The sequence below is a fragment of the Podarcis filfolensis genome (genome assembly GCF_964270895.1).
Source record: "Podarcis filfolensis genome assembly, chromosome: 6".
Classification (NCBI taxonomy): Eukaryota; Metazoa; Chordata; class Lepidosauria; order Squamata; family Lacertidae; genus Podarcis; species Podarcis filfolensis.
This window is the reverse complement of record NC_139609.1, coordinates 91,780,231-91,800,232: the sequence shown is the minus strand read 5'-3', so window position 1 is coordinate 91,800,232 and position 20,002 is coordinate 91,780,231. Positions and strand designations below refer to the sequence as shown.

The 20,002-nt window shown below is 45.1% G+C and overlaps 1 long non-coding RNA gene across 2 annotated transcripts in view; it reads right to left on the bottom strand.

The window, feature by feature from the left end:
• The window catches only part of LOC310764914, a 55,385-nt gene extending 35,609 nt beyond the window's left edge, over nt 1–19,776 (bottom strand). The window contains exons 1-2 of one of the 2 annotated variants that reach the window (XR_014549353.1): nt 12,967–13,063; nt 12,686–12,771 (exon numbers count right to left, since the gene is read on the bottom strand). This is a non-coding gene — a long non-coding RNA (uncharacterized lncRNA). Of the gene's footprint in view, nt 1–12,607; nt 12,772–12,966; nt 13,064–19,662 lie in introns of those variants that run through there. The other variant, XR_014549352.1, reaches the window with a different exon arrangement.
• Nucleotides 19,777–20,002: the final 226 nt, after the last annotated feature.

Below are 20,002 nucleotides of genomic sequence, written 5' to 3'. Positions count from 1 at the left end.
AAAAGGTGATTATTCACTAATCCCTCCCAGTGTGTCCCAGTGTGGGCAGGGAAGCCTAATGACATTTGGCTCGCAGTGAAGGATTTAGCCCTAATGAATCATATCCTCTGAGGACAGGCAATGCCAGCTGAGCATAAAATGAGTTGGGAAGAGGGGAATCCATTATCACACCAAGAAGATTTACAGTATATTCAGACCCCACCAAAGCAGCAGCCATGATTTGGAGAAACAGATCCCTGTCCATTCGGGGGATGTAAAACAAGTAAGGTTGCTGTTGGTGGGCCTGTGCAGACTTTGGGGGGATGGTTTTTGTCATGACAAGTCATGCTTTTCTCCAAAACATTTGCAGAAAGCTGTGGCAGCTCCCTGTGAGATTTAGAGCCCTAGAAAGTCATGGTTCTTAAGTATGCAGGAAGTCTCCCCAAAGACAGGAGGCTCCTGGTTTCACAAGTGCACCCTTCAACACATGGAGGCTGAGAGGGAGGCAGAGCATAGGGCACAAGGTCCCACGTTCCCTGCAACTAGATTACCTGAAGAGGGTTACTGAAGAAGCACAGACGTCCTCAGGACCCCAGAGAGTGGAGACCCTGTGAACAGTACTCCTAGACTTTGCCAAGGGAGGCTTGAGTTCAACTCTGTGCTCAGCCAAAACATTTGCTGGTTGCCCTTGGGTCAGTGACTCTTTTTCATGGGAAATAATATTGCAGCTAAGCAAAGGGTTAAGACACACAGAGTTCCCCTGTAAAATCAAAGAAGAAGAAGAAGAAGAAGAAGAGGAGGAGGAGGAGGAGGAAAAAGTGGTGGTGGTGGTGGTGGAAGAGGAGTTTGGACTTGATATCCCACCTTTCACTCCCCTTAAAGGTAAAGGTAAAGGGACCCCTGACCATTAGGTCCAGTCATGGCCGACTCTGGTGTTGCGGCGCTCATCTCACTTTATTGGCTGAGGGAGCCGGTGTACATGTGGCCAGCATGACTAAGCTGCTTCTGGCGAACCAGAGCAGTGCACGGAAACACCGTTTACCTTCCCGCCAGAGCGGTACCTATTTATCTACTTGCACTTTGATGTGCTTTCGAACTGCTAGGTTGGCAGGAGCAGGGACCAAGCAACGGGAGCTCACCCCGTCGCGGGGATTCAAACTGCTGACCTTCTAACTGGCAAGTCCCTTCACCCCCCTTAAGGAGTCTCAAAACGGCTAACATTCTCCTTTCCCTTCCTCCCCCACAACAAACACTCTGTGAGGTGAGTGGGGCTGAGAGACTTCAAAGAAGTGTGACTAGCCCAAGGTCACCCAGCAGCTGCAGGTGGAGGAGCGGGGAAGCGAACCCGGTTCACCAGATTACGAGTCCACTGCTCTTAACCACTACACCACACTGGCTAGAGAGGGCACTCTGTGAGGTCACATCCCCTGCTTGACCTGGTGGGAAAAGTAACAAAGATAAACAATCCTTACTACTTCCTCCCTTCAACATTCAGCTTCATTGAACGTCCATGAGTTCTAGCTTCTGCACCATGCATAATCTTATGTTCAGCTGTCCCTCCCACCTTACTGCACCACACACAATTTCATAAATGTCTGTCATGTCCTTCCTCAGTTGCCTTTCTCCTTCATCTAAAAAGTCCCGTCTATTTGTGCTCTTTTCTCATTAGGAAGAACTGTCTCCCGGATCACAGTCTCTTGTCTAATTCATTCCAGAAAGTCCCATGACTTCAGCATTCTCTCCTCTCACCGCAATGCTGCTTCCAGGTGCCACAATTTGCGCTCCTTCTCTACGCGGAAGAACAGATCCACAGAGCAGATGTGAGCAACAGCCAGTGACACCAGTCATCTGATAAATGGCTTTTACGCCACTTAAAAAATTAGACCTGACAAGGAATCATTACCCCTTAAGAAAACAGAGCCAGAGTGCGAAGGCAGCTGGCAGGGGATCTACTGCCGTTCGATGCTTTCCCCTTTGAAGGTGCCACTCAGCAGCCGCCTAACCTGTCACCATGAAAAGATGCAGGAAATACCAGTGTTCAGTCCTGACTTCCACAATTTCCTTGGAACAACAGCTCAAAACCATATAAGGCTCTTTCCGAAACTTCCTATTTCAAATGAAATAATTTACTTCCCTCCCCTGAAGTGTAACCTACTTCATTTATTTCCTCTGTATTCCAGAAACTTTTACAGTGGTACCTCGCTTTATGAACAGACCTGTTTACGAACGACAGTCATACCTCGGGTTACAGATGCTTCAGGTTGCGTTTTTTCAGGTTGTGGACTGCCGAAATCTGGAAGTACCGGAATGGGTTACTTCCAGGTTTCAGCGGTCGTGCACGCACAGAAGCTCTAAATCGCACTTTGCGCATGCGCAGAAGCACTGAATTGCAACCCGTGCATGCACAGATGTGCCGCTGTGGGTTGCGAATGCTGTGGGTTACGAACGTGCATCCCGCACGGATCACGTTCACAACCCGAGCAGCCACTGTATTTGGTTTACGAACTCCGCAAAACCGGAAGTAGTGTTCTGGTTTGTGAACTTTACCTTGGTCTACAAACAGAAGCTGAGCAGTGAAAGGGCACTGGCAGTGGGAGGCCTCATTAGGGAAAGTGTGCCTTGGTTTAAGAATGGATTTGGTTTAAGAACGGACTTCAGGAACAGATTAAGTTCATAAACTCAGGTACCACTGTATAGGCTTTCTTTCATGCAGTGACAGGGGAGCAAAGGGGAGCCTTTCTCTTTCGCTGGCCAGAGAAAGGAGAGGTGAGTACTCTTGTGCTTGAATCCTGCTTGCTAGTTTCCCAAAGACATCTGGTTGGCCTCTGTGAGAACAGGACTAGATGGGCCATTGTCCTGATCCAGTAGGCTCTTCTTGTAGTCTTCTGTCATAGCTCAGAGCATCTGGCTTCCTTGCAGAAGAAGAAGAAGAGTTTGGATTTGATATCCCGCTTTATCACTAAGAAGTCTCAAAGCAGCTAACCTTCTCCTTTCCCTTCCTCCCCCACAACAAACACTCTGTGAGGTGAGTGAGGCTGAGAGACTTCAGAGAAGTGTGACTAGCCCAGCTGCATGTGGAGGAGCGGGGAAGCGAACCTTGTTCACCAGATTACGAGTCCACTGCTCTTAACCACTCGCTCTCAGGTTCAATCCTCAGCATCTTCAGGTATGACTTGGGAGCCTGAAACCCTGGAGAGTTGTTGCCACTCAGTGTAGAATATTGAGCTATATGGACCAATAGCCTGACTCAGTAGTGGAAATTGCTGCAGTCTGCATGTTCACCGATGGTCACAAATAGAAAGCAGTCATATGAATAACATCCAGACTCAAAATGTTATTGCTTTTTTCTTTTGAACCCCACAAATGATGTTTTTAAAATGGTTCCAACATTTCCCTTACAATGAATGCTTTCTGCAGGGTTGAGCAGAGGAACTCACATGTGCAGCCAACCAAGCTGGATTTAACCTTCTCCCATCAGCAGGATCAGTGGGGGTTAAATCCTGCTTCCTGCAGGATTGAGCTGCAGAGAACTCAGGTGCACAGATGAACTAGGAAGGATGGCAAGGATTTCTGTGGGGTGGAGCAGCTTCAGCAGCAATAAAACATGACAGAAATTATGAAAAATGCTGCCATAGCAGACAGTGAAATGAATGAGGTAGTATTTGGCAGAAACCGAACTGCAGAAGAATGGAAACAGCACTATGAAGAATGCAGATGCTTTCTTACACCCCTAGTGATGTAGGAAGGTGCTCTTACTACGCCCCGTTCGGCTCTTGCTAAAAGCATTCTTGTTTAGCCTAGCCTACCCATATGCTTGAGATAATTTTGATCTGTTTTAGTCTTTCCATTTTTCTATGTTTGAAAGTTCTGCTGTAAATTTTTCTTAACTTTATTGCTTTATATTTCTGTAAACCACTTTGAGGTTGCTGTTTTTTTGCCAGTGTATAAATTTTATGAAATAAATACATGATCTGTGCCACCCCCACCCCAGAAACTGCTGTTGGACTCCACATCCCATCAGCCTCAGCCAACATGGCCAATGGTCAGGGATGATGGGTGCAAGTTGGATGGCTCCAAGTTCCCTAACTCTTCAGTGGGAAGATGTCAGAAGGTGCAAGAGATAACAAAATGCACTTCAAAAGCAAATGGGGAAAAGGTTGAATGAGTCTTTGACCATATCTATCTATCATCTATCTATCTATCTATCTATCTATAATAATAATAATAATAATAATAATAATAATAATAATAATAATAATAATAAATTTTATTTATATCCCGCCCTCCCCAGCCGAAGCCGGGTTCAGGGCGGCTAACAACAATCAAATAATCAAACAATCAAATAAAACAACATTCTAAAAATATTTCACTATAAAAATTAATTAAAATCAAGTTGATGGCAACCATTAAGCAAAACTCTGTGCAGGTTACCAGAGGAGGGAGTCAGGCTGCGCCCTGACCAAAGGCCTGGTGGAACAACTCTGTCTTGCAGGCCCTGCGGAAAGATGTCAGGTCCCGCAGGGCCCTAGTCTCTTGTGACTGAGCGTTCCACCAGATTGGAGCCGCAGCCGAGAAGGCCCTGGCTCTAGTTGAGGCCAGCCTAACCTCTCTGAGGCATGGGACCTTCAGGATGTTTTTATTTGCAGACCGTAGGTTTCTTTGTGGGGCATACCAGGAGAGGCGGTCCCGTAGGTACGAGGGTCCTAGGCCGTATAGGGCTTTAAAGGTTAAAACCATCTATCTATCTATATCTATCTATCTATCATCTATCTATCTATCAGAAGGCTGATCGCCAAAGAATTGATGCTTTTGAATTCTGGTGCTGGAGGAGACTCTTGAGAGTCCCATGGACTGCAAGAAGATCAAACCTATCCATTCTGAAGGAAATCAGCCCTGAGTGCTCACTGGAAGGACAAATCCTGAAGCTTAGGCTCCAATACTTTGGCCCCCTCATGAGAAGAGAAGACTCCCTGGAAAAGACCCTGATGTTGGGAAAGATGGAGGGCACAAGGAGAAGGGGACGACAGAGGACGAGATGGTTGGGCAGTGTTCTCGAAGCTACCAGCATGAGTTTGACCAAACTGCGGGAGGCAGTGGAAGACAGGAGTGCCTGGCATGCTCTGGTCCATGGGGTCACGAAGAGTCGGACACGACTAAAGGACTAAACAACAACAAACAACAACATCTATCTATCTATCATCTATCTATATCTATCATCTATCTATCTATCATCTATCTATCTATCTATCTATCTATCTATCTATCATCTATCTATCTATCTATCTATCTATCATCTCTATATCTATCTATCATCTATATCTATCTATCATCTCTATATCTCTATATCTCCAGAGACCAAGCCAGTCACAGCAAAGAGGGAAAATGCAAGCATAAACCACTGTGATGAGACAGATAGACGCCTCCTCTCAAGTCTGGTTAAGGGTTGATGTGCCATTTTAACATTTCAAGACTTGTACAATCATCATTTCTGCTCCATTCATTTGATTCATTTCCACTGGATTATCTTGTCGTGCATAGAAATATCTTTTAAATATAGCTCCATGTTGCTTTGTGGGTATTTGGTATGTGGTGGGTATCCAGAAATGCCAATGCCAGCCTTGTGTGTTCACTCTTGAAATTAAGTATCAACGAGGGCAGAAAATTAATTCACGAGTGGAACAGCAGGATGGGGTGGGGGCTGGAAAATAAAGTCTGTGGTCTTATGCCAGGAGATGACAATTTTGGGATTTATTTTATGTGTGCGAAGAGGACATATTCATGCTGAATAAACACAGCTTGAAACTGGTTAGAAGGCCTTTTGATATAATGAAATATACAATTAGTATAACAAAAATCAGAGGCTACTTTTAAACAGCTGGCAGCTAAATGCCTAGGTCTGTATACCATGGTGTGAATGCAGTCAAAGTACAGCTGTTTTAACTATGATTGATTTCAATGGAAGGATTAAGGATGTATGTCATGCAATGCCATTGAGATCAATGGGAAATAGAAATTTGCTGCACTGGGTTCCTTGGGGAGAAAGGGTGGGATATAAATTCAACAAACAAACATATGCAATTCAAACACAATCCTTCATAATTCATTAAAGAAAAGGAGCTGTCTGATTCTCAAGGTGGTAAGGTAAAAAGGTAAAGGAGCCCTGGACAGTTAAGTCCAGTCAAAGGCAACTATGGGGTTGTGGTGCTCATCTCACTTTTCAGGCCAAAGGAGCCGGCGTTTGTCCACAGACAGCTTTCCAGGTCATGTGGCCAGCATGACTAAACTGCTTCTGGTGCAACAGGACACCGTGATGGAAGCCGCAGCGCATGGAAATGTCGTTTACCTTCCCGCCACAATGGTACCTATTTATCTGCTTGCACTGGTGTGCTTTTGAACTGCTAGGTTGCAGGAGCTGGGACAGAGAAACAGGAGCTCACACTGTCATGGGGATTTGAACCGCTGACTTTCTGATTGGCAAGCCCAAGAGGCTCAGTGGTTTAGACCACAGCACTGGTCTATCCCAAGGTGGTAGAATCTGCCATAACTTCCTAGAAGTCCACAGAGAAGGACTTTGATCTAGACCAGAGAAGCTCCAGCTACTGGTTGATGGACTCTGTCCAGCCTCACCAGCTTCCCTTAATTTCCACCTCCTTGTGCCAGCTTTGGAAACACTGTGCACCTCTCATCTGCTTCCAATCTAGCCAGCAGTCCTCAGAGGGTAGAAACACCAGCTGTGTGACAAGCAACTCAAAAACCGAACCTTTCCACCATCATAGCATCTCCATGCCAGAATGAGCTTTCCCTGTTGAACATCTGCCAGTCACAGAGCTGTTGAAAACGTAGGAGCCATACCAGGAAATAAAGGGCTCTCTAAATAACAGCTTTTTTAAAAGCTTTCATTGATACTTGACTCGCCTGAGATTAAAATGCTTGCATACAGCCTTCTGCAGCTGATGACAGTTATTTGGGATGCCATTTGCCAGCTGCCAATCTTTGTCACATGTTCTGGACATGTATATTTAGTGAGGTTTTGTGGAAACTGAGGGTGGCATTCAGCTAAGTTTTACTCAGTAGAGACCCACTGAAATTAATGAACATGATAAAGTTAGATGGTGGGTTATTATGTTCCATACGATGACAAAATAGGGAATATTTCAAGAATACTGTTGAGTAACTTGCTCGCTGATGATGGGAAAAATATGCATTGCTTCTCATTGGTAATCAGGGAGATCAACACCTTTCATAGATTGGAATAAATGAGCCTTGACAAGCATATTTTACTAAATGAATGCATTGCAGGACAGCAAATGGAAACATTGACTTGGGCAGACTAGCTGAAAAGCGGATTGCATATATAATACCTTGCGTCAGAGCAGTAAATGTCAAAACAAGCTACAATGAATTTCCTCATTTGTAAACAGTATGCTTACTCCTATCATATATCTGATTATTATCATTATTATTACAGTGGTACCTCCGTTGAAGAACAGTCCGGTTTAAGAATGATTTGGTTTACAAACTCCGCAAAACTGGAAATAGTGTCCTGGTGTGCGGACTTTACCTCAGTCTAAGAAGAGAATCCAAATTGTGGCAGGGCGCTGGCAGCGGGAGGCCTCATTAGGGAAAGTGCGCCTCGGTTTAAGAATGGTTTAAGAACGGACTTCCGGAATGGATTAAGTTCGTAAACCGAGGTACCACTGTACAGGTTGTACAGGAGGTACTCACGCTTCAGGTTACAGACGCTTCAGGTTACAGACTCCGCTAACCCAGAAATAGTACCTCGGGTTAAGAACTTTGCTTCAGGATGAGAAGAGAAATTGCCTGGTGGTGGTGGTGCGGCAGCGGGGGGCCCCATTAGCTAAAGTGGTATCTCAGGTTAAGAACAGTTTCAGGTTAAGAATGGACCTCCGGAACGAATTAAGTTCTTAACCCGAGGTAACACTGTATTAAAAATTTGTATACTGCCCTATACCTGCAAGTCTCAGGGTGGTTCACATGATAAAATCACACTATAAAAACACAAAATGCATAATCAAAATAAAAACAAGAACAACCCAATAACCCTCCATTTGTCTCACTGAGACACACACACACACACACACACACAATCATGATGGTAAAAGCTGTTTGACAGTAGAACCGACCACTTTGCCAGGTGGCCTCTCCTTGCTCAGAAGGTTTTTAAACAGTGTTTGGATGGACATCTGTCAGGGGTTCTCTAGCCACGATACCTGGATTTCAGAGGGTTGTACTAGATGGCCCTTGAGGTTCCCTTCCAGCTGTCCAGTTTTATGAGTCTATGAAGGGTTGCATTTCCCTTTTCAGTATGGATGCTTAATGCAAAAGTCTGCAGCAGCAGCAGCCTTTGCTAGCTCAATTCCCACCCCCAGGCATTTTGGACTGCAACTCTGATCGGTCCCAGCTAGCATGGCCATGCAAAGTCCAGTCTACAGGGAATCCTTAGTTGAGAAGACCAGGCTGTGACTGAGCAGCTACGGAAGCGATGAGCCAAGCACAACATGACAGCCTTAAAGGGACGGAAGAGCGCTGGGGCAAGGGAAGGAATCTCTCCAGCTACCTAGATGAAAAGGCACCAGCCTCATTAGTATTCCACGGAGGCGACAGCTCCTGTAGCAATGGCTCTGAGTGAAACAAATCAGCAAAGGAGAAGGTTTTAAAAAACACATCTCAAATGACGCGGGAAAGTGACTGAAATGGAAATCCCCGTCAGGAAACTGTTTGTTGCATCAAGATGCTTTGCTCCAGATCAATCGTTTTAGGATGGACGGCTCCTCTGGAGGAGAAATTTCTATTTCTTTCCACTTAAAAAAAAGGGGGGTTGGGGAGACAAAGAAGGAAGACTCTTCTCTGCTCCTGGGTACCTCTCCATTGCTGATCTGCACCTTAATTATGGATGGGGAAGAAATTTCATGCCCTTTTTGAAACAATATGCAAAGTGAAGCATCCTCCCCAAATTTTGCGGTGCAGTTCACCATCTGAGTAATGTTGTAGAATAATGTACTAAAGTAAAGAGTGCATAAAGGTAAAGGTAAAGGGACCCCTGACCATTAGGTCCAGTTGTGGCCGACTCTGGGGTTGCGGCGCTCATCTTGCTTTACTGGCCAAGGGAGCCAGCGTACAGCTTCCGGATCATGTGGCCAGCATAACTAAGCCACTTCTGGCGAACCAGAGCAGTGCACGGAAACACCGTTTACCTTCCCGCCAGAGCGGTACCTATTTATCTACTTGCACTTTGACGTGCTTTCCAACTGCTAGGTGGGCACGAGCAATGGGAGCTCACCCCATCACGGGGATTCGAACCGCCGACCTTCTGATCAGCAAGCCCTAGACTCAGTGGTTTAACCCACAGCGCCACCTGCGTCCCATAAAGAGTGCATAGAAATGCATATATTAGAAACAGTTCTTCGCACTGATTCCGGATCTTCCCCGTCAGCTTTGCTAGCTCTATGTATTCCACCATCTTGCTCCGCCATTCTTCCAGTGTTGGAAGTTCCTGCAGTTTCCATTTCTGAGCCAAAAGTATCCTTGCAGCCGTTGTGGCATACTTAAACAAATTTATATTATATATGAAAGAACATTGTAAACATCTGAAAACGTTTGTAGGTTTGAGCTGAAATATTTTGTAATGAGAATATAAGGAACTGATTTATGAGGGGAGATACAAAAATAAGAGAGAAGGTAAAAAAGTGGTTATAGAAATGCTAAGAATGATGTAATTATGTATGGAAGTCAGAAAGAGGGGCGGGAGGAGGTTGATGCTCTGTTAGAACAATGTTTGAGTTTATTGAACTATGTATGGAAACTGTGATTATGATAAAATTGAAAATGCAATAAAAACTAGAAAAAAGAACAAGAAAAAAGAAATGCATATATTATATGGGATGACAGCATGAACCTATTCTATGCTGGGTATGTTTAGCTTGGAAAAGAGGAGACAGAGAGGAGATAATGATAGCCATCTTCAAATATCTTAAGAGTTGCCGCATGGTAGAGGAAGCAAGCTTGGTTTTTTTCCATCTCTGGAGGGTAGGACTCGAACCAGAGGCTTCAAGTTGCAAGAAAGGAGATTCTGACTACACATTCAGAAAAACTTTCTGACAGTCAGAGGTGTTTGGCAGAGGGAGCATCTCCCTTGGGAGGTCGTGGGTTCTCCTTCCTTGGAGGTTTTTAAGCGGAGGTTGGATGGCCATCTGTCATGGATGCTTTAGCTGAGATTCCTGCATTGCAGGGGTTGGTCTAGATGACTCTTGGGTTCCTTCTCTGATTCTATGAATTACTTGTTAGAATTCCTGCTCCATGATTGCAGTCGTAGGATTGTTGTCTATCACATGACGGTATATGTTTGACTCCACAGAGTGGGAAGTGACAGAGACAGGATGTTTGTGTTACTGTGTTCCGTGAAGTGGGACTATTGTCCTTCTTTGCTGTCTGATGCTAGAGAGAGAGGGAGCCATGTTGCAGTGCTCCGTGTGTGTTTATATGTAAATAAAGTAGATTAGCCAAAATGCTGAGTTGCTGAGGTCTGTCACCCAAGTTGCGAAGACTCTGTGGATCCCTAAGTGTGCCAATGTCTGTTGGCATTGGTCGCTGTGATGTTTGGGGTGAAGAAAGCTTTTGAAGCTCCCGAATGATTGACCAGGAGGGAGAGAACATGCCAGTTAGGCATGTGTCTCTACCAGGGTCCTACTCGAGTGTAGACTGAGCTCCGGATGCTGACAGCAGCCAGGATTTTCATAGCCTAACAAGGGAAGGCAGTGCAGAACCTTCAGCTCTCTGCAGTGTTGGTATAAAAATGGTATAAAATGTTATAAAAATATGTAGGCATCAGCAACGGTAGAAATGATAGCACATAAACCTTGTGTTTCCAGAGCCAAGGAAACCCCAGAACACTTTTATGCCACACGGTGGGATATCTTATGTTTCTAACTCAGGTAAACAAGATTCTCTGCCTGCGTCACAAAAGGAGATTGGATATTGTAATTTTCTAATGCCTGTATAATTGTTTGTTTGCCCAATACAATACCTATCAGGAGCACCAATGTTTTGAAGTTCTTGCTGTTGTTTTATTTGGCATGTTAATAAAATAAGAACCTTTAAATAAAAACACCTTTAAATTTTAATGAAAGCATACAAATATAAATATTGGGCAAAGTAAGCTTTGCAAAAAGATGTATATTAGCCCAAATTGCATACCAGAAGCAGCAAGCATATGAGGAGGAACGCTCAATAAGGTCATTTGGAGACCAATGAAACAAATTGATTGCTGCCACCTACTGAACCAGATCTGGCAATCAAACAGTTGATTCTGTACATTCTGCAAGCCGCCCAGAGTGGCTAGGGAAACCCAGCCAGATGGACGGAGTATTATTAATATCATCATCTTGGTTGATATTATAATAATAATATCATATAATAAAAAAGCCAAAAGATTTCTATGAGAAGTTCCTGAGAAAGCTTGCAAAAGCCAGTTCCAAATCAAATTATGGGGAGTTTGACCACCATTAGCAAAAAACCGGAGCCAGATCACGGGTGATCACAAGTTCCTTCAAAACAAATATAGTGGTACCTCGGGTTACAGACGCTTCAGGTTACAGACTCCGCTAACCCAGAAATAGTACATCAGGTTAAGAACTTTGCTTTAGGATGAGAACAGAAATCGCACGGCAGCAGAGGGAGGCCCCATTAGCTGAAGTATAACCTCAGGTTAAGAACAGTTTCAGGTTAAGAACAGACCTCTAGAACAAATTAAGTTCTTAACCTGAGGTACCACTGTACCTGGTTTCCAGAAACTGTTATTTGTATTTTTCTCCAATAGTCCCCTGTGGCATCCTCTGTATCAAATAGCATTAGCTATTTTTCCAATCAATTATAGCATCGATGGAAAACCACATCTTCTTTTCAGTAGTTTTCTTCGTTCTCTGTTAAAATGCCCGCTTGTTCCTTTACATTGGCTTGACTGGCCTTCATTGATGTCATCACTTAGAGATTGCCTACGCTATGCTGTGACATCATCCTGTCTCTGATTGGGTGGGAGCACACATTTGACCAATCTAGGAATGGAAAAGCAGCAGCAAATAGGGGGAAAAGACACAAAGGAAAAACCGCCAGAATAAAAGCAATTGTGCCAAACTGAATCAAAATCACTGATATTCTGAGAGTCTAAAGTAGTTTCTTTTTTTCAAGAGAAATCCACATCTCAATGAAATCACCAGTTTTGGCCTGGAAAAACATTTGACACAGCTCTAAAATGAGTTGGCTTGTAAGAGGACACACCAAACACCCAAGTGGTCAAGGGAGCACACTGTAAATATTTGAACTTGTGATATACAAGCTGGGGTGAAGAAACAGATTTGTAAAATGCTGGAGATCTGTAAGCTAATTTAATTATCTTTTACAAAAGAGACCATCCTATTGTTTGTAGACTGAAAGCTGAGTGCATCTTAGCTGAAAACATTTCGGAAAAATTCCCAGGGCAATTTAAAAGCGGAAGGAGGGGGGAAAATATGTAATAAGAAAAATATATGTATTTTATACAAAAGTGTATGATTCATACACAGTCACTATTTTTCTCTCCCTCTCCCCTCCCACCCACACAGGAGAAACTTACTTAAAAGCTTTGGCACTCTTTATAGAGGATATATTTAACTCAGCACTAATAGACGAGTGCGGAAGAAGTCCTTGGTACCTGAATTCTCTCAGGAATGTGAAACACCAGCTCCCAATGGCATCGATTGGTGGGAGAGAATCATCTGCACACCCCACAGCGAGTTACTGTTGATTAAACAGAAAGACAAAGAGGAAAAAGCTGCCATTCTAAACAGACTGTCAGAAACCATTTTCCTGATTGACCTTGAGAAGAACTACACCCTCCCACCCCCTGTTTCCAGGCAGATATTTTTTCAGTTGATACAGCAGCGGAGGTAAAAAGTAAGGGATTTTAAATGAGGAACAGAGGGGAAGTCATACCTTGTCATCATCCGATGCCCTGAAGGTGGACTCCACGACCTTCAGGACTCAAACACAGCTCGAATTTGACCAACTTTAAGAATGTTTTCGGTATGCCCAAGACAGCTGTTTGGGGAGGTCTGCAGGTAATTAAAATATGAACCAGTTGTTGGAAACTGCAGGAGAGGAGAATGGGCCCAGTGGTGTAGTGTGGGTTGCCAGTGGCCAGGGTTGTGTGGTAGGGGGGTTGGGATATGGTTACCAGATTTTTTTCAATGAATCCGGGGACACTTTTTTCTTTTTTCTTTTTTTGAAGCTGGGTAGCAACAGGGAGTCAGTAGTGGGGATGGTGTGGCCAAAGAGAGCCAGTGTGGTGTAGTGTTTAAGAGCGGTAGACTCGTAATCTGGTGAAGCGGGTTCGCTTCCCCGCTCCTCCACATGCAGCTGCTGGGTGCCCTTGGGCCAGTCACACTTCTTAAAGTCTCTCAGCCCCACTCACCTCACAGAGTGTTTGTTGTGGGGGAGGAAGGGAAAGGAAAATGTTAGCCGCTTTGAGACTCCTTAGGGTAGTGATAAAGCGGGATATCAAATCCAAACTCTTCTTCTTCTTCTTCAAAGACCCTGGGCCCAAGCACACATGCATATTGTATAAAGGTATAAATACCTTCTTTTGCACCCTGTGAAACATAAATGTGCAGAGTTTTTAAAAAACTGGGCAACGGCGCACCACACGCCCGTGACTCCCGAGCCTTCCCCAATTTCCTTCCCCCTTCCCCCTTTGTTTTGACAGATCAGGGGAGGATCGGGAGTCATGGGCAAGCGGTCGATGCCCAGGAGGGGCCAGCCTGGTAATGCAGTTGGCTCTGGCTGGCTTCAGGAGCTGCTCGCTGCCATGGCGCCCACCATTTTTCCGGCGCCATGGCAGCAAGCAGCTCCCGAAGACAGCCAGAGCCAACTGCATTACCAGGCTGGCTCCAGGCTGCTGAGGCTGCCACTGCCACATTTCCTGGGGACAGATTTGCAAATCTGGGGACATTCCGGGGGCAGAATTTGTCCGGGGACAGATTTGCAAATCCGAGGACTGTCCCCGGGAACTGGGGATGTCTGGTAACCCTAGGTTGGGAGGGAGGGAAATAGAGTATGCATGTGCCTTCCGCTGCCTGATGGCGTCCATGTCACACAGGAGATCGCAGCCACAGAGATCAGAAAAGAAGAGTTGTTCCGTTGTCTGCAGAGGCCACTTCCTGGTTCACATAGAGAAGTTGTTTGTGATGGAAACATGATGCTGTATTGAGGCAGTGGGGACAGAGCATGCTAACCCCTTGGCGCTGCCGCCGCTGGGTGGGAACAAAGTACCTTCCACACCCTGTCCCCACTCGCTCACAAGCGCCTGGCAACTGTTACTACTTAGGGGTCTAAAACGGATATGTTTTGACTTACCTTTAACATATTGTTACAACTATTATTTTATATTACCGAGCAACAGGAGTGTCAGGAATCATGAGAGAAGAGGTGACCGGCTTCACATTTCCCCCCATATCACAATTTTTTGACGTAGCACGCACACACACATTGTTATTTGTGATATATCACCATGCCAAATATTACAAAACCATTACCGCAATGTGGACTTCGAACCAATTTTGAGGGATGTATCGATACATCACCCAGACCTAGCAGGTGGCATAAGTGAAGTTCTAGTCAGGAGCGGACAGTGAATAGGGGCTGGTGACACTCACCTGGCCTCCCAACATCAGAATCACTGTTGCTTAGCAAGAGGTTGAGGGGCAAGGCAGCCAGGAGGTCAGACTCGTGCATCCGCAGGAGCACTGCATGTGGGAGTGTTAAGGATTGTAGGAAAGGATATATTGTATAAATATTATCCTTCCTTCACCCATGCTAGTAAGTGATGTAGCAGAGCAAATTCCCCTCAATATAGCTGGAAGCTAGTTTGCAGATTTGCTTGAATCTCTTCTTGTTGTTGTTTAGTCGTGTTCGACTCTTTGTGACCCCCTGGAACAGAGCATGCCAGGCGCTCCTGTCTTCCACTGCCTCCCGCAGTTTGGTCAAACTCATGCCGGTAGCTTCTTGAATCTCTTAGTTAAGTTTATTTTCCGGTGTCCCCTTTTGATCCCTCCTAAAAGAATAAAGACACAAGAGTCTTTCAAAGTAACAAAAAGTTTATTCACATTTCAGTTCACAGTATCATTCCTGAAAGGCAGGCTTTACTTGGTAGTTACACAAAGAAATTGTGAGTTCATCTCATGTGGAGACTGAACTCATGTGCCACTGGCTGAGAGCCAGCAGACAGCAAAATTACATTGAGACAACAAAATGGCTGCACAAGAGCAGCATGGCAGCAAAAGATCAGCAAGCCAGTGAGCAACAACAAGACAATAGAAAGACTGACAAAATGGCTGCGTGACTCGGCTCTTTTGTGGAGTCAGCCAGGGCCACGTCCATCTCCCAGGTCACAGGAAGTTACACTGACTAGATGTCCTCCTGCCTGTACCCACTCTAGGGAAATAAGGAATGTTGCATTTGACTGCTCCAATGGATTACATCCCTCACTGGATAGGTTCCATCTATGAGCTGTGCAGGGCCAACCTCCCAGCTGCTTTCCTCTTCCCAGTTAAAGCAGCAATTCTGCAGTCAGGAGCTCAGGTGCCCTCTGCCAACCTTCCTCACCTACTGCCCTGACTGGTACACCTAACTAGGTACTCCACCTGAAATATGGTGCAAAGTGCACACCAGTTACCTATTGATTTTTTGCATGCTCTTGTGTGTGTGAAATCATCAGGCGTATAGACAGATCCTGACCTCCTGCATTGTCAGTGATCCATTTAAGGCGGCGGCACCTGTGGGACAGATGTAATAACTTGGCCTTCCTTTTTCGCTTCAGATGGACGAATGACTCCTCGGCCAGCTCTCAACTTAGTGCACATCATTTTGTTTTGTTTAGATTTATGGAAGAAGAAGAGTCTTCCCCAAAGGCCTCCTGGGGGCCTCCAGATCTCCGAAATGCAATAAATCAGAGGAGAAACAGCAGCTTTGTAATATTACTAAATAACTAGATAACACTAATCCTCCCCCCGACCAATTGTTCCCCAGCTGCCCATAAATCACTCGCAATAAAAACGCTTCTTCAGCAGCCCCCATCTTCCTTTATTATGCCGTATGACTTGTAATTCTCCTCTTGAAGGTCAGTGGGCTTGAGTTATAGGCAGCAGACAGAGAGCAGAGTGCAAGGAGAAAAGGCTGGAGCTTCTGCATTTTATTACCTCTGCTAAGAGGCCAAAGAAAGGAGAGACTTCCAGTCTCAGCATCCCTCTACAATCAGGGCTGATAACTGAGCAACATGTGCTTTTTTGCTTGCTTGCTTACTTACTTACTTACATACAGCATGCCTTTGGGGGGAAAGAGCTAGAAAGGATCTCTGCCTGAGTCCCTGGAAAGAATTGCTACCAGATCAGAGAGTGCTCTGGAACAATGTTTTGAGTCAATGTAAAGAAGCCTGCTGGGACGCGGGTGGCACTGTGGGTTAAACCACAGAGCCTAGGGCTTGCCGATCAGAAGGTCGGCTGTTTGAATCCCTGTGATGGGGTGAGCTCCCGTTGCTCGGTCCCTGCTCCTGCCCACCTAGCAGTTTTAAAGCACGTCAAAGTGCAAGTAGATAAATAGGTACCGCTCCGGCGGGAAGGTAAACAGCATTTCCGTGCGCTGCTCTGGTTTGTCAGAAGCGGCTTAGTCATGCTGGCCACATGACCCAGAAGCTGTATGCCAGCTCCCTTGGCCAGTAAAGCAAGATGAGCGCTGCAACCCCAGAGTCGTCCGCGACTGGACCTAATGGTCAGGGGTCCCTTTACTTTAAAGAAGCCTTCTAGAAAAGAGTCCTCTGGCTAGTCAAGGTTCTGGAGATGAAACACAGGGGTGACTTTGTTGTGGATGTACTGCGGCAATTGAATTGCAATTTAGGGATGGACAAATATGTGAATTTCAATTTGTTCCTCATTTTCCTAATATTAAATTCAGTTTGCAACTTTTTAAAAAAAGTCATGAAAATTCATCAGCAGTTTAGTCTGTGTTTCTCCTGATATTCACATTTATGCACAGCAACATTATGCACTTCACTAATCTCTCATCTTACATGCATTTGACTTGTACAATCTCAACCATATGCAATGGCTGAAATTCTGCAAGTCAAGCGCCAAGCAAGGAGGACAACTTAAAAGCTATTTTTGCACTAGGCCTGCTTGGGTTACCTGGAAGGAAAAGAGCTTTTGAGCTCTCTGCCTTGCTTGGGAGGCAAGGCCCACACAGCGTGCCATCTCTGTGATGCTCTCATGTGATTTTGTGGGACAATCCAAGCTCCTGTGAGATCTCATGTAAGCATCCCTAGTATGTAAGCATCCCTAGTTTCTCCAGAGCCGAACCTGCCAAATTCTCATTTTCTGAAAAAAATGCATGAACCGAAACACAACCATCCTTCAAGATTCACACTTCCCCAATGAAGTAATGCAGCTCTCCAGCAAGTTAATGTGTGCAAAAAATGCACATACTAGAATAAAATGTGTGTTAAAAGGTTATACTGCTGAAAATAACACACACAAAAAAAATGTGTTACGTTAGGGGAAAATATGCTTTGCAAAAATGTGTGCGTTAGGCAAGGTTGGCTACAAAAACACGCATATTAGGAGATATTTTAGGATGATTTTTCACAAGAACTTTAAATCTTTTTTTTTAGCAAACTGATGTGAAAATGTAGATAAGTGAATTTAAGATTGGAAAAATTAGAAACTAAGAGAAATCAATATTGACGGATTTGCCCATCACTGAAGGGACACGGGTGGCGCTGTGGTCTAAACCACTGAGCCTAGGGCTTGCCGATCAGAAGCTCAGCGGTTCGAATCCTCGTGATGGGGTGAGCTCCCGTTGCTCAGTCCCTGCTCTTGCCCACCTAGCAGTTCGGAAGCACGTCAAAGTGCAAGTAGATAAATAGGTACCACTCCAGCCGGAAGGTAAATGGCGTTTCTGTGCGCTGCTCTGGTTTGCCAGAAGCGGCTTAGTCATGCTGGCCACATGACCTGGAACCTGTCTGCGGACAAACACTGGCTCCCTCGGCCTATAGAGCGAGATGAGCATGCAACCCCAGAGTCGTCCACAATAGGACCTAAGGGCCAGGGGTACCTTTACCTTTAACCAGAACTGAGCAGGGCGAGACAACCTGTTCCTTGGATTTGTGACGGCTGCATCTGATGCTAAAGATGGTGATAGAAACCGTTCTTCCAGTTCTTGGGTTGTTCTGACCTATGTCGCAGTTACTGCTGTAGCTGTAGTTGTTGATTTGAGCCAGAATAGGACTCAAGGGCTGTAGCGCTCACCCCGCATTTGACAAATTGCCCAAGTTCTTGTTCCCAGCCAAGGAATTATGAAGCTCGGCGACGTCTCTGCCAATGACCACAAATCTTTCCCATCCTGGATTGGGTTTATTTATCCTCTCTGTTGCCAGACTTGGTCCCAACAGGAAGCAGGCGCATTCAGTAGCAAAAAGTCATCCCTTTTCTCTTCTCTTATGCGCGTATACACACTTCTTCTTCTTTTCTTCTCTTCTTTGGTGATCACTCGTAGCTGAGTAATATTGTTTTCCATAAACACGGTTTTAACAATTAGTCCATAAGTGACTATGAAGGCCAATTCTGGATCCACACGTCCTTCCACAGTGGGGACATTGGTTTCCAGGTGGGAGTAGATCACAGTGTGGATTTGCCAAGCATGCCTTCCTCTTAGCACGTTTCTCCCTTGCGTCCTGAGTTCGAGTGTCTTCAAAGCCCTTGACACCTTTGGTAAAGGCTGTCCTCCAACTGAAGCACTCGCAGGCAAGTGTTTCCCAGTTGTCAGTGTTTATACTACATTTTTTTTAGATTTGCCTTGAGACAGTCTTTAAACTTCTTTTGTTGACCACCAGAATTACTCTTTCCATTTTTAAGTTCGGAATAGAGTAGTTGCTTTGGAAGACGATCATCAGGCATCCGCACAACATGACCAGTCCAACAAAGTTGATGTTGAAGAATCATCGCTTCAAAACACACACACACACAGAGAGAGAGAGAGAGAGAGAGAGAGAGAGAATATATCTATCTTGAAGCTAACTTCGTACTGAAGACAAGGAGCCCCACTGGAACCAGCCATCACTGCTCATCAGACACTGTCTGGTCTTGACCTCAGCCATCTGAGCTCAGGCAGTCGGCTGTTCCTTCTCAGAAGCTACACTCAAGGTTAACTTCATGCTGGTTTGCACAAGAAGGAGAGAACGGAACTGGGAGGATAAGATGCTGCAATCCTAAGCACATTTACTTGGAAATGTTTTCTGCTGAAAGCAGCAGAAGATATTGCCGAGTAACTATGCCTAGGGTTATCTAGGTTGGACTGGGGATGCAGCCAGTTTGAAAACCTTAAGAACCGCTGTCAGTAGGAAACATAGTGCCCTCCATCTGTTCCTGGACTACAACTCTTATCATCCTTGACCATTGACCATGCTGGTAGGGAATGATGGGAGCTAGAGTCCAAGAGCATCTGGAGGTGCCATATTGGTTATCTCTGGCATAGACAATACTAAGCTCAATGGACCAATAGTCTGCATGAAGCGGCTTCCTCCTATTTTCCCACATTATTAGCAATTAGAGCCAGACAGGCAATTTGTTCAGAGGCATTTCCTACCTTGCCTTGTTGGTGAAGTTTCTCAGGGCATCTGATTGGTCCATTGCAGTAGACAGAATGCTGAAGGAGGTGGACCATTGGCTGACAGCCGCATTGCCATTTGCATGTTCTTCAGTGCTGCATAATCAACGAAAAAGATCACAGAAGAGCTATCAATAACCAGGCCTGCTGCTCCTTTATAATGTCCTCTGGACTTATTAAGCATCGTCCCAAATCTATGCTGGTGTTTATTGCACTGTTGTAGCTTTATCAGCACAATTCACGTAAGACTTTTTTTTTTGTTGGGGCACAAAACAGAACAGAAAAGAGAGGGACAGAAAGCGAAGATCCAATTTATCTC